Source organism: Callospermophilus lateralis, unplaced genomic scaffold (genome assembly GCF_048772815.1).
Source record: "Callospermophilus lateralis isolate mCalLat2 unplaced genomic scaffold, mCalLat2.hap1 Scaffold_74, whole genome shotgun sequence".
NCBI lineage: Eukaryota > Metazoa > Chordata > Mammalia > Rodentia > Sciuridae > Callospermophilus > Callospermophilus lateralis.
Genome location: NW_027515420.1, coordinates 9,617,707 through 9,635,654, shown reverse-complemented (window position 1 = coordinate 9,635,654; position 17,948 = coordinate 9,617,707). Strand labels below are relative to the sequence as shown.

The 17,948-nt window shown below is 37.7% G+C and overlaps 1 long non-coding RNA gene across 1 annotated transcript in view; it reads right to left on the bottom strand.

Moving 5' to 3' along the window:
- Nucleotides 1-17,948, bottom strand: part of LOC143389951 (uncharacterized) — a 77,604-nt gene that overhangs the window by 1,334 nt on the left and 58,322 nt on the right. Inside the window, exon 3 of the long non-coding RNA XR_013090188.1 lies at nucleotides 1,696-1,739. This is a non-coding gene — a long non-coding RNA (uncharacterized LOC143389951). The remainder of the gene's footprint in view (nucleotides 1-1,695; nucleotides 1,740-17,948) is intronic.

Below are 17,948 nucleotides of genomic sequence, written 5' to 3'. Positions count from 1 at the left end.
ATAAGAGTTCTTTAAGTTTTTCAACTCAGATCATTAAAAATACTAAAATCTATATCACTTCTGCACAGAGTATCTTACCTTTATAGTCTATATCATTCCAGTCTACAACATAAAAAGGACATGGACTTGAAATCAAATTGAATGGTTCAAATCTTCACTGCCTTGTAATTGTGTGACTGAAGAAATTACTTGAAGCTATTTATGATATCTACCTAAGTTTTATATACATTCAAGAAAATGGAAAACACCATGTAAAACATCCTTTTTGAACTAGAAACTCAACCAATTAATTGCCTGTTTGCACTAATACTTGGTTCAATTATAACTTCCTCAATAAACCATTATATTTTTATTTTCCTTTGAATTTTGAACTACACTGACAGTCAATATCATTCAATTCAAATGTTAAAACACATGATCTCAAACTACTCTCTTTCTTCATGTCTTAATTTTACATAGCCACAGTCAAATTTAATTCACTGAGAATACATTTCCCCCAGAACATTAGATAATCAACATACCCACAGCATGAGATAACATATAGATAAGGTGAAGTAAGAGAGTACCTAATTTTGAAAAATTAGGAAAGATCCACTGTGAACTGATAATAAAAGTACTATTTATTTCCACCTGATATATGTAATGGGTTAAATTGTGTTTTCTCAAAAGCCATATGCTAAATTCCTAACACTCACTACCTCAGACTTTGGCTATATTTATAGATAGACCTTTAGAAATAATTATGTTAAAATAAGGTCACTAGGGGCTGGGTGATAGCTCAGTGGTAGAGCACATGCCTTGCATGCATGAGGCACTAGGTTTGAGCCTGAGCACCACATATAAATAAGTAAATAAATAAATAAATAAATAATATTTTTTAAAAAGGTCATGTGGGTGGCAATAAAATCCATATAACTGGTGTCTTTTAACATAAGTGAAAATTGGGATGCAGGCATATGCACAGAGAGAGGACCATGTGAAAACCTAATGAGAACATGGCTATCTACAAGCCCAAGAGAGAAGCCTGGCCCTCCCCTTGTGGCCCTCTGAAGAAACCAACCCTACCAACAAGTTAATCTTGGCTTTTTAGCCTCAAAAATTATGAGAAAACAAACTTCCATCCTATAAACCACCTAGTCTGTGGTACTTTGTTGTGGCAGCCCTAGAGAACTGATAAGAGTATGCAAAGATCTTCCTTGTTCTTTGTCACAGGACTCTGCCTTGTTAAAATATCCAAAATACACTGCAGAGAGAAACGTTAAGGTCACATAGCACTTTTTAAATGTTTTCTAGAAATATTTTTTGTCTATGCATAGAAGAAACACATGAATATACTAAATTGATATTTATCTCTGTTAACAAAAAGAATAAAGTTCACTTCTACTTTACTTTTTTATATGAACATTTGCTACTCCAACAATTTTAAGTTTTTAAGAAAAAGTCCTCCACCTTCTCTTGAAGCAGTTAAAACAAAAGCCATACACACTGTCATCTGTTGTGTCCACAACAATTACCTTTTGGTTGAAAAGGGTTTTCGCCCATCAAGTTGCAGAGCTAATTTTCTGTAAATTGTCACCTAAGTACTGATACATGAGATCAGTCAATTTTATGAATCACTTTAAGGAAGACTAAATATTAAAACATGGGACTTGGGATTAAGAAATTATTGGGGAGAATTTTGATCTTAAAACTCACCATGTGACTCCAAACAAGGCAGCAAGTTATATCTGTTTTCCCTTCTGTAAAATAAAGATATATTATCATTAGGGTGGGGTAATTAAACTACAATAAACTCTTTTTTTCCTATAAAAAGCTCAATTTTTAAGTTGGATATGTTTGATATATACATAACTCACATAACTGATTCATCCCTAAATAAAGAAGTAAGCACTTAATAATTGAATAAATACAACAAATTACTAAATAAAAACAATTTTTAACCAAATTCTTTCATAAAAACTAGTAATCAATCACCTCATGATGTATTGTTTTAGTAAATCTTACTTTTCAAATGCCAGTTGGCATTCATCTTTATTACCTACTTTTCACGTTTCAGAAATGTAATAATTTCTGTAAGAAAACAAAAGTTAAAATAAATTCTAGTTTATTATTCTATTTTTTTAGCAACTGAAAAGGAACAAAAACTTGGTTGGATACATTTCATCATAGACTGATACATTTAAAATATAACTTCTGAGATCCACCCAAACTGGCCTCTGCTGCACAGGGCCCAGGCACACAGGGCCCAGGCGCACAGCCCTTTCCCAGCGGGGCAGACACTCGCCATAGCCTAGCCTCTGGTGCAGGACCACCCCGTCTGACCAGTCGACTACTGAGGAGCCCAGATCCAGCCCAGACTGCCACTCCAGCACACTGGATTCATGCTCTGAGTAGGTCAGGTTCATCTCTCCCCCAGCGGGGCAGACACCTCCCGAGCCTAGCCTTTGGCGCAAGACCACCTCTTCCTACCAGCAGACTACCACAGGAGGTCAAGCCCAGTGGCCCAGATTCACCCACACCAGCTTCTGCAGGGCCCAGATCCAGAATTCAGTAGCATCCATTGAGGGTCTGAAAGCCCAACATCAAGGTGAGGTACAGACAGTCTGCACAGGTACCACAAGAATATAGGGAAGAAACTGTAATGTCTCAGATCCACACTGCAAGAAAGGAAGACACATAGACAACATGAAAAAACAAGAGAGGAAAGTGCCCCAAACAAGACAGGACACTATAATAACAGAACGTATGAACAGTGAAGTTGATGAAATGTCAGAGAAGGAGTTCAGAAGGTTCATAATAAAAATGATTTGTGAATTAAAGAATGACCTAAATGAGCAACTACAATCACAAATTGATCACTCCAACAAAGAAATAGGAGAGCAAATACAGGTAGCAAAAGATTACTTCAAAATAGAGACTCTGAAAAAAAAAAAAAAAAACAACAGTCAGAAATCCTTCAAATGAAGGATAGCTTAAATCAAATAAAAAACTCAATAGAAAGCATAACCAACAGACTAGATCACTTGGAAGAAAGAATGTCAGATAATGAAGACAAAGTATACAATCTGGAAAATAAAGTTGACCACACAGTGAAGAAAGTTAGAAACCATGAACAGAACATCCAAGAATTATGGGACAACATCAAAAGAACAAATCTAAGAGTTATTGAGATAGAGAAAGGCACAGAGTTTCAAGCCAAAGGAATGCACAATCTCTTGAATGAGATAATATCAGCAAATTTCCCAAGCATGAAGAACAAATTGAAAAACCAAATACAAGAGGCTTACAGGACACCAAATATACAAATTACAACAGATGTACACCAAGGCACATAATAATGAAAATGCCTAACATACAAAAAGAATAAGGATAGAATCTTAAAAGCCACAAGAGAGAGGAATCAGATCACATATAGGGAGAGACCAATTCGTTATCTCAGCAGATTTTTCAACCCAGACCTTCCAAGCCAGGAGATCGTGGAACAAGAAATACCAAGCTCTGAAAGAAAATGGATGCCAACCAAGAATCTTATATCAGCAAAACTAAGCTTTAGATTTAATGATGAAATAAAAACCTTCCATGATAAAAAAAAAAGTTAAAAGAATGTACAACTAGAAAGCCTACACTACAGAGCATCTTCAGCAAAATAGTCAAAGAAGGGGAAATGAAAAATAATGATGAAAATCAGCAGAGGGAGGGATTACACTAAAGGAAAATCTCATCAAAGAGAAACCAAGTCATGTTAAATATCAGAAATAAACAAAAATGGCTGGGAATACAAATTATGTCTCAATAATAATGTTAATGGCCTAAACTCACCAATCAAAAGAAATAGACTAGCAGATTGGACCAAAAAAAAAAAAAAAGACCCAACAATATGCTGCCTCCAAGAGAGTCATAGAAAAAGACATTCACAGACTGAGGTTATGGGTTGGGAAAAAGCATACCACTCACATGGACTGCAGAAGCAAGCAGGGGTTTCTATCGTCATTTCAAATAAAGTAGACTTCAAACTAAAGTCAATCAAAAAGGATAAAGAAGGACACTACATTCTGCTCAAGGGAACCATACACCAACATGACTTAACAATTATAAATATATATGCCCCGAACAATGGAGCGGCTATGTTCATCAAACAAACTTTTCTCAAGTTCAAGAGTCAAATAGACCACAACACAATAATTTTGGGTGACCTTAACACACCTCTTTAATCACTATATAGATCTTCCAAACAAAAGCTGAACAAAGAAACTATAGAACTCAATAATATAATCAAAAACTTAGACTTAACTGAGTTAAGAATATTCCAACCTTCAATGAGAGAATATACTTCCTTCTCAGCAGCACATGGATTCTTCTCTAAAATAGATCATATACTATGCCACAAAGCAACTCTTATCAAATATAAAAAAGTAGAGATACTACCCTGCATTCTATCATATCATAATGGAATAAAATTAGAAATCAATGATAAAATAAGAAATAAAATACACTCTAACACCTGGAGACTAAATAATATGCTACTGAATGATCAGTGGGTTACAGAAGACATCAAGGAGGAGATTAAAAAGTTTTTAGAGGTACCCAGATAGAATATATCAAAATTTCTGGGACACTATGAAAGCAGTTCTAAGAGGAAAGTTCACTGCATGGAGTTCATTCCTTAAAAGAAGAAAAAGTCAACAAATAAATTACTTACCACTACATGTCAAAACCCTAGAAAAGAACAAAAAATCAACACCAAAAGCAGCAGACAACAGGAAATAATTAGAATCAGAGCTGAAATCAATGAAGTTGAAACAAAAGAAACAATTGAAAAAACCGACAGAACAAAAAGTTTGTTCTTTGAAAAAATAAATAAAATTGACAGACCCTTAGCCATGCTAATAAAGAGAAGGAGAGAGAAAACTCAAATCACTAACATACATGATGAAAAAGGAAATATCACAATAGACACTACGGAAATACAGAAGATAATTAGAAATTATTTTGAAAACGTATACTCCAATAAAATAGAAAATATCGAAGGCATCGACAAATTTCTAGAGTCATATAATTTGCCCAAATTTAAGTAGGACGATATACACAATTTAAACAGATCAATTTCAAGTGATGAAATAGCAGACACCATCAAAAGTCTACCAACCGAGAAAAGCCCAGGACTGGATGGATTCACAGCCAAGTTCTACAAGACCTTTAAAGAAGAACTAATACCAATAGTCTCTAATTTACTTCAGGAAATAGAAATTGCTGATGATATGATTCTATACCTGGAACACTCTAACTAGTTTTCTAGTTTTCCACCAGAAAACTCCTAGAACTAGTAAATGAATTCAGCAAAATAGCAAGGTATAAAATCAACACCCATAAATCAAAGGCATTTCTGTATATCAGTGAGAAATCCTCAGAAAGGGAAATGAGGACAACTACCCCCTTCTCGATAGCCTCAAAACTAAATAAATAAATACATAAATAAAATACTTGGGAATCAACTTAATGAAAATGATGAAAGAACTATATAATGAAAATTACAGAACTCTAAAGAAAGAAATCAAAGAAGATCTTAGAAGATGGAAAGATCTACCTTGCTCTTGGATAGGCAGAATTAATATTATCAAAATGATCATACTTCCAAAAGCACTAAACAGATTTAATGCAATTCTGATCAAAATCCCAATGGCATTCCTCATAGAAATAGAAAAAGCAATCATGAAATTTATCTGGAAAAATAAGAGACCCAGAATAGCTAAAGCAATCCTTAGCAGGAAGAGAGAAGCAGGTGGCATCACTGTACCAGACCTTAAACTATACTACAGAGTAATAGTAACAAAAACAGCATAGTATTGGCAACAAAACAGACTGGTATTCCAATGGTACAGAATAGAAGACACAAAGACTAACCTCCAAAACTACAATTACCTTTTTTAGACAAAGGTGCCAAGAACATCATTGAAGAAAATATAGTCTTTTCAACAAATGGTGCTGGGAAAACTGGAAATCCAAATGCAACAAAATGAAATTAAACCCCTATCTCTCACCATGCACAAAACTCAACTCAAAATGGATCAAGGATTTAGGAATACAACCAGAGACCCTATATCTAACAGAAGAAAAAGTAGACTCTAATCTTCATCATGTGGGATTAGGCCTCAACTTCCTTAATAAGACTCCTATGACATAAGAATTAAAATCAAGAATCAATAAATGGGATGGAATCAAACTAAAAAGTTTCTTCTCAGCAAAAGAAACAATCTGTGAGGTTTATGGAGAGCCTACATCTAAGAAGCAAATATTTAACCTTTACACATAAGATAGAGCACTAATCTCTATTATATAAAGAACTCAAAAAACTAAACACCAAAAATACAAATAAACCAATCAATAAATGGGCCAGGGTCCTGAAGGGACACTTCTCAGAAGATGATGTACGATCAATCAACAAATACATGAAAACATGTTCATCATCACTAGCAATTAGAGAAATGCAAATCAAAACCACTCTAAGATTTCATCTCACTCCAGTCAGAATGGCACTTATTATGCATAAAAACAACAATAAGTGTTGGCGAGGATGCAGGGGGGAAAGGTACACTCATACATTTCTGGTGGGACTGCAAATTGGTGCAGCCAATATGGAAAGCAGTATGGAGATTTCTTGGAAAATTGGGAATGGAACCACCATTTGACCCAGCAATCCCTCTCCTTGGTCTATATCCAAACAACTTAAAAATAGCATACTACAGGGACACAGCCACATCAATGTTTATTCACAATAGCTGAACTGTGGAACCAACCTAGATGCCCTTCAATAGATGAATGAATTTAAAAAAATGTGGCACATATACACAATGGAATATTACTCACCAATAAAAGAGAACAAAATCATGGCATTTGTAGGTAAATGCATGAAGTTAGAGAAGACAATGCTAAGCGAAGTTAGCCAATCCCAAAAAGCCAAATGCCTAATGTTTTCTTTGATAAAAGGAGGCTGATTCATACTGGGATAGGGAGAGGGAGTATGGGAGGAATAGATGAACTCTAGATAGGGCAGAAGGGTTGGAGGGGAAGGGAGGGGGCATGGGGCAATTAACGATGGTTGAATGTGATGAACATTATTATCCAAAGTACAGGTATAAAGACACGAATTGGTGTGAATTACTATATATACAACCAGAGATATAAAAAATTGTGTTCTATATATGTAATAAGAATTGTAATGCATTCTGCTGTCATATATAAATTAAACACACACACACGCATGCGTGCACACACACACACACACACACACACACACTCATGGCCTTCTGTAAACAAGGTGTTATGCTAAATTCTAAAGGGAAACAGATGAATAAGTCTCAGCCACAGTCTTAAGAAATTTATGACTGAATGTCTGTCATTCATTGGACTTAAAAAAATTCTGTTACAAAAAAAAACATTATCATAAAAACCACAATTAAACTGCTTTATTTGAACCAAGAATTTGTTATCTGTGGGGGGCTGGAGATAGAGATCAGTGGCAGTGTTTGCCAAACAAGTACAATGTTCTGGGTTAAATATCCTAACACAAAAAAAAAATAATTTGTTATCTGTATTTTCATGTATACAGAACAACATAAATTTTATAGAAATTCATATCCCCTTACATTCCTATAAATATCCCAGTTGCCGAATACCCGTATTCATCCAGCAGAATGACTCATAACCCAAATCAAACATGATATGACCCTTAACCATACTCTTCCCTCAACCTATTTTCACATAAAAGCAGGTCCTGAGTTGATCTTGCCATACAGGTATGTAGGGAATCCTACAGCTGCTGAGAAGCTCAAAGGTAGATGCAAAAATGAACCCTGGAGCAAATGTAGGCAGCTAGGTAGTACCTGTGAGGTCTAAAGTCATCTTCCAAGGCCAACAACCCAGTCAGGATGAAGGGATGAGGCTGAATCAGCCTCTCTCTTCTCAATGCAGGGAAGATGGACACAATTAGGTCTGTGTGGATTGCTGATCCCGGGCTCCTAGGGTATATAGACCTTTATGTCTTGTGAAAATGTCACAGGAAGGTGGGGCAGCCTCCATCTCATGGGACCCTTGGAAACAACTGTTAGGACAAAGTGGTTGCCAAGGCAGTGACCTCATTCACTTCCCCAAAGGAAGTGACCTCACCTCACTTCCTTGGTGATGGAACTCACTGAACTTGGGATCCAGGAGGCGAGGCATCCAGAGGCAGTTTCACTCCCAGTGGGCTCACTTGATTGTCTGTACCAAGGCCAGAGTCATTCTTTGTTGGTACCTAGTGATGTGTGGATAGCCAAATGCCTTGAATGGTCTCAACAGGGGCCTTTCCTGAGAAAGAAGTGTTGGCTCATTGCTGGCTCCTAACAACTACACAGAGATGGCCAAGGAGACCAGAGCTGAGACAGGACAGGCCACTGCTAAGAAACATATTTCTACCCACCACTCAGAAGACAGAGTAGATAGATGCAGACCAAATATAGGGGTGGTTTGTGTGTCTCAGTGGGTGTGTGTTTCAATTTGTCGTTTTGTCTCATGTTCTGAGAACATGAAGGAAAAACGTTTTTTTTGTTTTTTTTTCTTGTTGTTGTTGGTTTGAAATAGACTGTTTACTAGTGAGCCATTTTATGTCAGTGGATTCCACTGGGTTGTGGTTAAAGAGAGTAAAGAGAAGAATGCAGCCGTGAATGTGTCCTGTCTAGTGGATATCTTTGCAGAACTCCTAATGGCCAATTTATGAATGGACTGCTGCTTGCCTTGCAGATGGGCAACACCTACCAAGATCCTAAGTTCCTGTATTCTTCCTGAATTTTGGCCTCTCTCTGAAGGGGTTCGTGGTTTTGTGTCCAAGATGTGTACCACATTCAAGCTCTGTGACATGGCCATGGACTGAATTGCTGAAGGTCATGACAAGCATCTCAGAAAATCAAAAATTAGCATGACTGGTTGATAGACCCAACCTGATCTTTTATTAAAATTGGGAGCCTTCTTGCCACAAAGCCATGAAAAGATAATTTCGGCTTTACTATAAATTCCTGCAAATTCTGAACCTGCTTGGAATGCCTGCCCGTGCCTTGAACTCACCCATGCCTGGCTCTCTGACCAGATAGCAGCTCTCTCTGAAACTTATTGACACCTCAAATATATTGGCTTTCCCTGGGCAGACAATGACCCTCTCTGAGGCTCTAATGGTCCTCATAAATTCTGATGTTGGGGCCAGCAAAAAATGTAAACTACCATTAGTGTGATGCTTGTCAGAGTTCTGTTATCTGTAACCCCCCTTTGTGTAACTTTCTGGGCTATAATGCTGGGCTGTAGGAAAGGTGGGTTTCTGTCTTGTTCCCGCCATTTTGGGAGGGAGAAGCAGCCCAGCCGGTCGAAATAATAAGCTTGCTTTAATTTGATTTTAATTGGAGTCAGTGGTCTTTTCTTGCGTCCTGGTCTAACACTGGTAAGGATCTCTCTGGAGAATCCCTGCTTGGATTAGATAGTAACCCAAGTTGCATGATTAGGAGCTGTCAGTGCCACAGTGTTCAGTTAAAGAAAAGTTTTTCTCCAGGCTTCTTTCTTCCCTATTGTTCTGTTCCCCTGAATGTCAGGGAGGTGTTTGCCTTAGGGCACTCCTCTGGGACTCCTCAAGAAAACAGTTTCAAATGGAAATGAAGAGGCCTAATCTGTGCCTTTGAAGTAAAGTGCTTTGTAAAAGCTGTGTCTGAATCACTCTCTTGGCCCTATGTGAGGCTGTGAATTACATTCTCAGCACCCCAGGAAACTCAAGAAAAATCCCATGTGTCCATCCCAATCTAAAAGGATGAAAAAGAAGTGTACTATTGGATGAAGTCTCTTGGCTTCCTCTGATCAGGCTCCTGACCACTATGAAGTCAGAACAGGGATCCTCTGGGACAAATGAGTTGTTGCAAGCCCTCCAGTATCTAGCACACAGGTGTTTGGGTTTTTTCATGAGTCCAGTACACATAAAGAAGCTACCCCTGGCAGGCAGGAGGCCTCTATCTTGACAAGCAGAGCAGTATTAACTACAGGCCCATTTTATCTATCCTGTTTCTCAGGAAGGGTGTCCAGGCCACCATGACATTTGGCATATGATGGGCATGAGAGCTTTGTTTGCAAACCTTCTAGACTGCTCACCCTATAGAAACCCCCAGCCAGAATGTTATGATGAGTGTCTATGTGGAAGAAGATGAGGGCCATGTGGAGTGTTTTTGTTAGAATAGTGGTCTTTTGTGTGGTGGTTGGAAAAGATGACTGGGTCCACCTCAGCTTGAACTCTGGTGTGATGCCATTAGAGAATGAGTTCTGGAACTGATCTCAGAGAACTATTGCCATGAATTGTGTTGGGATTTTAGAAGGCCAGGCATTAGAGGAGCCTTTGGAAACGGAGATCTAGGCCGAGGGTGGCTTTCTCCACAGCACTGGGAATCTCAGCCAGGATTTCACATGATTTTGCTGTTAAAGCCTTCTCAGCTATAGTTGAGAACCCAAACTCACAGGAACCTCATATTTTATACCCCAATGAGCCTGGATTCCTGTGACCATTCGCCACTCCTTGGGAACCTTGCCTGCATGTGAAATCCAGAGCTTTTACTGACAGGAGATTCCTCAACACTTAGTGGCTCCTGAATGAATCAAAACCCACAGTGTCAACTTCTTCATTCTTGAAATATGGCTAGGCCAATACCATGAAGTTTTTGAGAATCCCATGACCAGAAATCCCTGGAGAACCTTTAGATCTTCTGTTGCTCATCATGACTGAACCAGAGAGTGCCATTTTTGACTGAGTGGAATTCATGACCATGGTGAAGAAAAGAGATGCCAGTGAGTAAGAGCCAGCAGGGAACTGGGCCTGGAGCAATGGAGTGCAGGTGTGTGATCCAACATCTGTGGTGGGCCCCTGTGGTTCTGTCATTGGCTTCCAAATGACATTTGACTGACAAGGTGCATCCAGGAGACCCAAAAATATAAAGGCATGTTGTTGTGGGGAGAGGATTTGGTGCGATGCTCAGAAACAAGTTGGTACGCTCAAGTGGGAAAGATATATGGGGTAGCAGCCCAGTTTGCGTTTTTGCCTTCAGACCCTGACTCATCCCACATGACAGAGCTCCCTCCAGCACTGTGTCCTGGTTGACATTTTTGTATTTCAAAAACAAACACCAATTTTCCAGGGAAGCTGTAAGAAATGCCATTAAAACTGGGCAGTGAGCCAAAGGCTTCACAATCCACCTAGGGAGACATTCATATCCCAAAGGCCACAGTTACCTGCATAGAGAGGATTCAGCTCTGCTGCCTCCTGTTCCTATTGGAAAATATGAACCCATGTCCTCCTGTTCACATAGACTCAGACCAAGGTTTCATGATCTCACTACAAAGGAAGCTAAAACACAAAGTTATATTTCTAGTGGACGAATGTCAGAGGCAGATAGTCAAGAAGTCATTAGGCCAGCAAAGTTCCATGTTTGTGGAATGTTTACCCTGTCCTCTACTTTTGGGATCTCTTCTGCCACACCCAAGTTTGTGAGCTCATCAGAATTTCCAATTCCAGATATGTATTCACAGATTTTTTTCCTCTTCTCCTCTCATTGTGTCTTCTTTGGGGTGATAGTAATGTCCAGGCATTGTGGTGGATGACAGTGGAAGATTTTTATGTGCCACGTGTTCTCATATGTATTAGACTCATTTTCCATTTTGCCATTTGAAATATTGAATCTCTGACACTAACCCATAACCTTCTAGGCTCTGACTACTTATTCTAACATCGATAAAAATAATCCTAAAGGAATAGAAGTAGAGGCATTTGATAGGACGCATGGTGTATACTTGGACTTGCCTTTGCTTCATCAGAGATACATATTATAAAACCTGTGACACATTTTTCTCATTTTACTTCTCCATGAATTTTCAAAATTAACAAATATGTAACTTCCTGACTCCCGGTCTCTGTCGCCTGGATCACAATGGGTATTTTTATATACATATATATAATCCTACTGCCCTCACAGGTATATTCTTGAGAGTACTCTCACTTTGGTAAATACGAATTTCATGAAGAGATCACTGCCCCCCAATACACTGAGGTAACTGAAATTTCAAGCTGTGGTTAGCTTTATACTTCAACAAGTTTAGACATGAAACAATGTAGAGGAAAATAAATATTTTGGGTACATATGTGAAGGATATATATCCCCTTATGAATTTTGATTGGCATACATACTATTACATTTTAATATATTAAATATATATATATATATATATATATATATATATATATATATATATATATAGTATGAATTTGCAAACATGAACTATATGTGTCATATACTTATACTACCTTGATTCTTTTATGTCCATCTGTGTGGATTTATAATCAACTTTTCAGGAGATATTTTTCAGAAATATTCATTTTATTGACATACATATTCATTTTGGAATGCTCAAAATGAACTTCAGTGAATATTGAGTACTAACCCTAATATTTCTACAGTAAGTGACCCAGGTTAAGATCAATGGAAGTATATTCATATGGGACATGATGTGTATTTTGAATTAAATTTTTATTCAAAATTGTTATATTTCTATTTCTTAAGTATATGTACATCATAGGATGTATCATTTCATCCACAATTCACAAATTGATATGCATATGATTCACTTTCATTCACTCCCTGTATCAGATCCCATGTATTTCTCCATGTTGCTTTTCTTGCTTTTTCATGAGATTTCTTTTATATCACATAACTTTTGAATTCCATCATCATTTTCGAAGCAAAACTCAAACACAGTTGGTTATAATTAGTAACCCTAATATTACCACTACATGTATAACTACTTGGATTGAATGTTTGTATGTGAATACCAGACTTTATGTATTTTTTAAAATATAAATTCAATCCATTATTTAAAATAGTAACCTGTTATATTTTTTTATTTTCCATATGGTCTATTCATGCATCATCTCTATATACATAAACTCAGGGTACACCTATTTTTATTCCCAAACTCTAAATGATAGGGTTTCAAAACATGCTTTCAGAAATGGTGGAAGAAATACGCATGTCACTTGCTCCATATATTCCTTTATCACATCATGTTCTGGACACAGAATGCAAAACTCACACTTATCTTATTCTTCTCCCAAAGCCTCATTTTAACGAGAGCATGGATTTCTAAAATCATCTACGTCTGCATTGCCTATTGTTTTCAAATTTCAATCCTATGGTGAGTATACACTTGATTCTTTCAAGGATACTGTGTTCAACTATCCCCCTGTTGAAATTATCCCTGATCTTATCACTCATTTTGTACTTTGCCTGATCTCCTAACATCTTTATTGATATCTATTTCCCTAAGTGCCTTGTTGTGACTGACTCTTCATGTGTGCTGACATTCCGATTTACACTTCTTCTCTGCATGGTCAGACAGATTTGCAGGGAATTGTTGGGCGGTGTTCTAGGTAGGACTTTTGGGTGCAGGTGGACGTGGGGCAGCTGTTTTCCTGTGGACAGTGGCTGCTTCATCCACAAAAGCAGCCTGTTGTCACCCACCAGAGCTGTCCAGAGTGATGACCTTTTAATTTTATTATCAGGACCATGAGGCTTCTAGCTGGGATCACACCTCCCTAAGAGGTTGTAAGGAAACTCTGTGAATAGAAATCCACATAGTGGTGGAAAGATCTCAGACCAGCCATCCCTTGGGAGGTGGAAGTTAAAGGTTAGTTTCACTCAGTTGGCAAAAAAGTTTGAGGGAAAAGTTCATTTTCATAACGTTTCTCTTGGCTGGAGATAGGATAAATGGGGCAAAGATGAATGTGCTTTTATACATTGGGCTAATTGGGTTAGATTGATGAACGTGGTTACATATCCAGGGCACAATATGAGCTACTTTTGTATGTACAGATTCTTTTACTTCCCACTATAATGTCAGAGGGTAGACATCATCTGAGATGTGGATAGATTGAGGAGCCGCCCAGATCACCCAGATGGTAAATGGCAGAGCTAAGATTTGAACTGCAGTCTTGTGACACAGTCTCTGGTTGTGGCCAGTATACTGCATTACCTGGACATGCAGGGAGGGTCTAGATAGTATGGCTGGATATGTTCCTGAGCTCTATGGCATTCTTTGAAGCAGTGTCCCATTGGGTGTAAGTCATCAATTGCATTTCATCACTTCCAGCAGCCTCCTGGAGGGAAGGGTTCTATTCTGTGTCCTGGCACCCTGCTTGATGCCTGCCATTTAGGATCTGTATCCATTTGCAGATCTCCATGTCATCAACCTGGGTCAGAGTGGAACAGGAAGGCAGAGGGCTTCAAGTGGTCTCCATGACTCTTGTCAGCTCTTATCAGGATGAACAGAGGTAATGTCTTGGATCATTGTTTAGGGTTCACTGAAATCAAAGCTAAAAGATGATTTTAAAAAAGAAAAGCACTCATTTCTGGTGTGTTTGGTTGCTCTCCCTCTTTATCATTAATGTTTTCCTTTTTCTGGAACCATGTACAGGCAGCCAACCTCCCCTGCTCCTCTGTAAAAGTTAAGCCAGCAAGGTGTTTGGTTATCATTGCCAAATAAATTAATTGAGAACTACTATTATCATCTTAAAGCTTAATTCTTTCCCTTTTACTTTCTGGATGCTTATAGGATGTTGATTCCTCTCCAATCTTCTGGGCTTCTGCAGAAGTTTCAGATTTTTCTCCCCACTGTGAGAGTTTTGTGCGCTGAGTGCAAAGCTTCAGTGCACAGCTAAACTAAGCACAGTAACCAAGTGCTTAGTTTACCTGTGGTTTGTCCACCCAGGGTTCCTGTGTTGGAAGCTTGCTCCTGAGTGTGGTGATATGGGGGATGGTGAAACCTTGAAGAGGTGGAGCTAGTGGTAGGTCACTGAGGACACTGCGCTCAGAAAGGGAGACCTGAAGATGCTGCCCTTAGAAGAGACTCTGGTTAGTTCTTGCATCTTGAGAGTCATTATGAAAGAGTAAGACTTCTCCACAGTCTCTGGCTTCCTAGCTCATCATGTGATCTCTCCTTTTGCTTGTATTCCTGCAACAATGCGATCTTCCATGATGTTATATAGCCAAACAAGGAACCCTCATCAGAGGCTGAATTAATAAGAACATCTGATTTTGATTTTTTCAGCTTCCCAAACTGTAATATATAAACCTCTTTTCTTTATAAAGTACATAGCCCACAACCTCAAATATATGGGTCACTGGAGGAACCCAGAAACACCATGGAGGAACCCAGCAACACCATCAGGGTAGTGCCCAGGACACATTATCCATCAGATCTCTCATCAGACAAACCAGAAGGAGCACAGGGTTGGACATCTGCACCTCCACCAGCACAGTACTAACACCAGAGATGGGAGTTCAAATCATTCCCACAGGAGTAAAAGGACCTCTTCCCCAAGGAACAGTAGGCTTATTATTGGGACACAGTTCTTCTACTACAAAAGGGTAATTGATCCCGATTATGAAGGTGAAATAAAAATTATAGCTAGTGCTCCAAAGGGTATATCAGTAATTTCACCAGGAGACAGAATAGCACAGTTATTAATAATACCCAGCCTACATGATAAAATTTCCAGTAGTACAATAGAAAGAGGTTCCAGGGGATTAGGCTCCACAGTTGTAGATTGGTCTCTGCTGTCTTTAAATTTAGATTCTCACCCAATGCTAAAACTAAATATTCAAGGATATGAATTTAATGGGCTACTGGTCACATGCAGACCTTAGCATCATATCTCATCAAGAATGGTCAAAACATTGACCATTACAACAAGCCAGTCAAACACTTTGAGGCCTAGGAGTGGCAACTAATCCGCAGAGAAATGCAATGGTGTTAGATTGGAAGGATCCTGAAGGATGTGAAGGAACTATACAGCCATATTTATTGGATCATCTTCGTATAAATTTATGGGGACGAGATGTCCTAGATCAATTAGGCTTGCAATTAACAAATAATAGCAATCCAAATGCGCCCACTATTAGGGCTAGACAAGATTTTAGGAAAGAAAAAAGATTAGGAGAACAAGAACAAGGTATAGCAGCACCAATTCAAATAGATCAAGGAATAAATAGACATGGATTGGGTTTTCAGAAGGGGTCACTGAGACAATAAAAATTACTTGGAATTCAGAAAGACCAGTATGGGTTTCTCAGTGGCCCCTGAGTAAAGAAAAGATACAAGCAGCCCATGACCTGGTCAAACAACAATTAACAGAGGGACATATACAACCTTCCATATCTCCCTATAATACTCCCATTTTTGTCATTAAAAAGAAATCTGGTAAATGGAGATTATTGCAAGATTTAAGAGCAATTAATAATGAGATGCTTATTATGGGACCTGCTCAATCAGGGATTCCCCAATAGTCTGCTTTGCCAAAAACCTGCTATGTTTTAGCTATAGATATTAAAGATTGTTTTTTTTTTTCAATTCCAATTCATCCTGAGGATAGTCCACGTTTTGCATTTACTATCCCTGCACTAAATCATGAAGTTCCTGATCAGAGTTATGAATGGAAAGTACTCTCTCAAGGGATGGCTAACAGCCCAACTATGTGTCAAATTTTTGTTAACAAATCAATCCAGCCACTTAGAAATCAAAATCCTGAACTACAAATATTTCACTATATGGATGATTTATTATTAGCACATAAACTTAAAAACACGCTGCTAGAATATTATGCTACACTTACAAATTTAGTAAAAAATTATAATCTAGAGATAGCAATAGATAAAGTACAATTAAATTTTCCAATTAATTATTTAGGAGTTCTATTATCTTCAACCATGGTGCATTCACCAAAAATTCAAATACAAGTAGATCAACTCAAATCACTGAATGACTTTCAAAAATTATTAGAAGACATAAATTGAATAAGACCTTATCCAGGCATACCAACAGGAGAGTTGGGACCTTTATTTGCTATCCTAAAAGGTCCATCAGATCCAAATTCACCCTGCATGTTAACGCCTGAAGCAAGAGAGGCATTAAAAATCATTGAAACATACATTTAAAATATGCATTTGGATAGAATTGATATAAGTTTGCCTTTATTATTTATTGTAACACCAACAAAAAAATATTCCTAGAGAAGTATTTTGGCAAGAAGGTCCATTATTGTGGATACATTTATCTTATTCTCCTAACACTATTCTTATTAGGTATCCTGAGGCTGTAGGAATAAAAAGCAGCAAAGGGAGTGTTTGGAATTTCTCCCAATAAAATTATTACTCCATATACTATGGATCAAATTGTTGAGTTAGCTAATGAGTGAAATACTTGGGCAATAATCATTTGTAAATCTAATATTTAATTTGATAACCACTTACCATCTAATCCTTTATTGTCTTTTTGGTCTTCGCATCCTATAGTTTTTCCAAAAATGACAAGAAAAACACCTATCATGAATGCTCCAAATATATTCACTGATGGGTCAAAAAATGGTACAGCAGTAGTAGTTACCCCTGATCAAACTTTTACATTTTCAGTACCCAAACAATCAGCTCAAAAGGTAGAGCTTAATGCAGTATTACAAGATTTTGTGATGTTTAAAGATTCTGTATTTAATTTATTTTCTGATAGTCAGTATATAGTTAATGCTATATTATCCCTTGAAGATGTTGGTAGGATTTCCCCTTCCTCTACTGTTTTCTCTTTGTTTTTCACTATACAATGTCTAATCTGGGACAGAAAAGATCTATTCTTTATAGGACATATCAGAGCACATACAGGATTGCACATACATAGTCTTCGTTTTCTCCCAAATTTAATTTGCCCAGTTATACCTCAGTGTTGTAGCAGTGCTGTGTACCTGACATAGTGCTTTGATCTTATCATACCATTGTAGTGATCTGGAAGAGATTTAAGAGTCCTTTCTCTTTTTGAGTTTGAATCATAGCTTTGATGTGGTCTTTCTTGTTTTA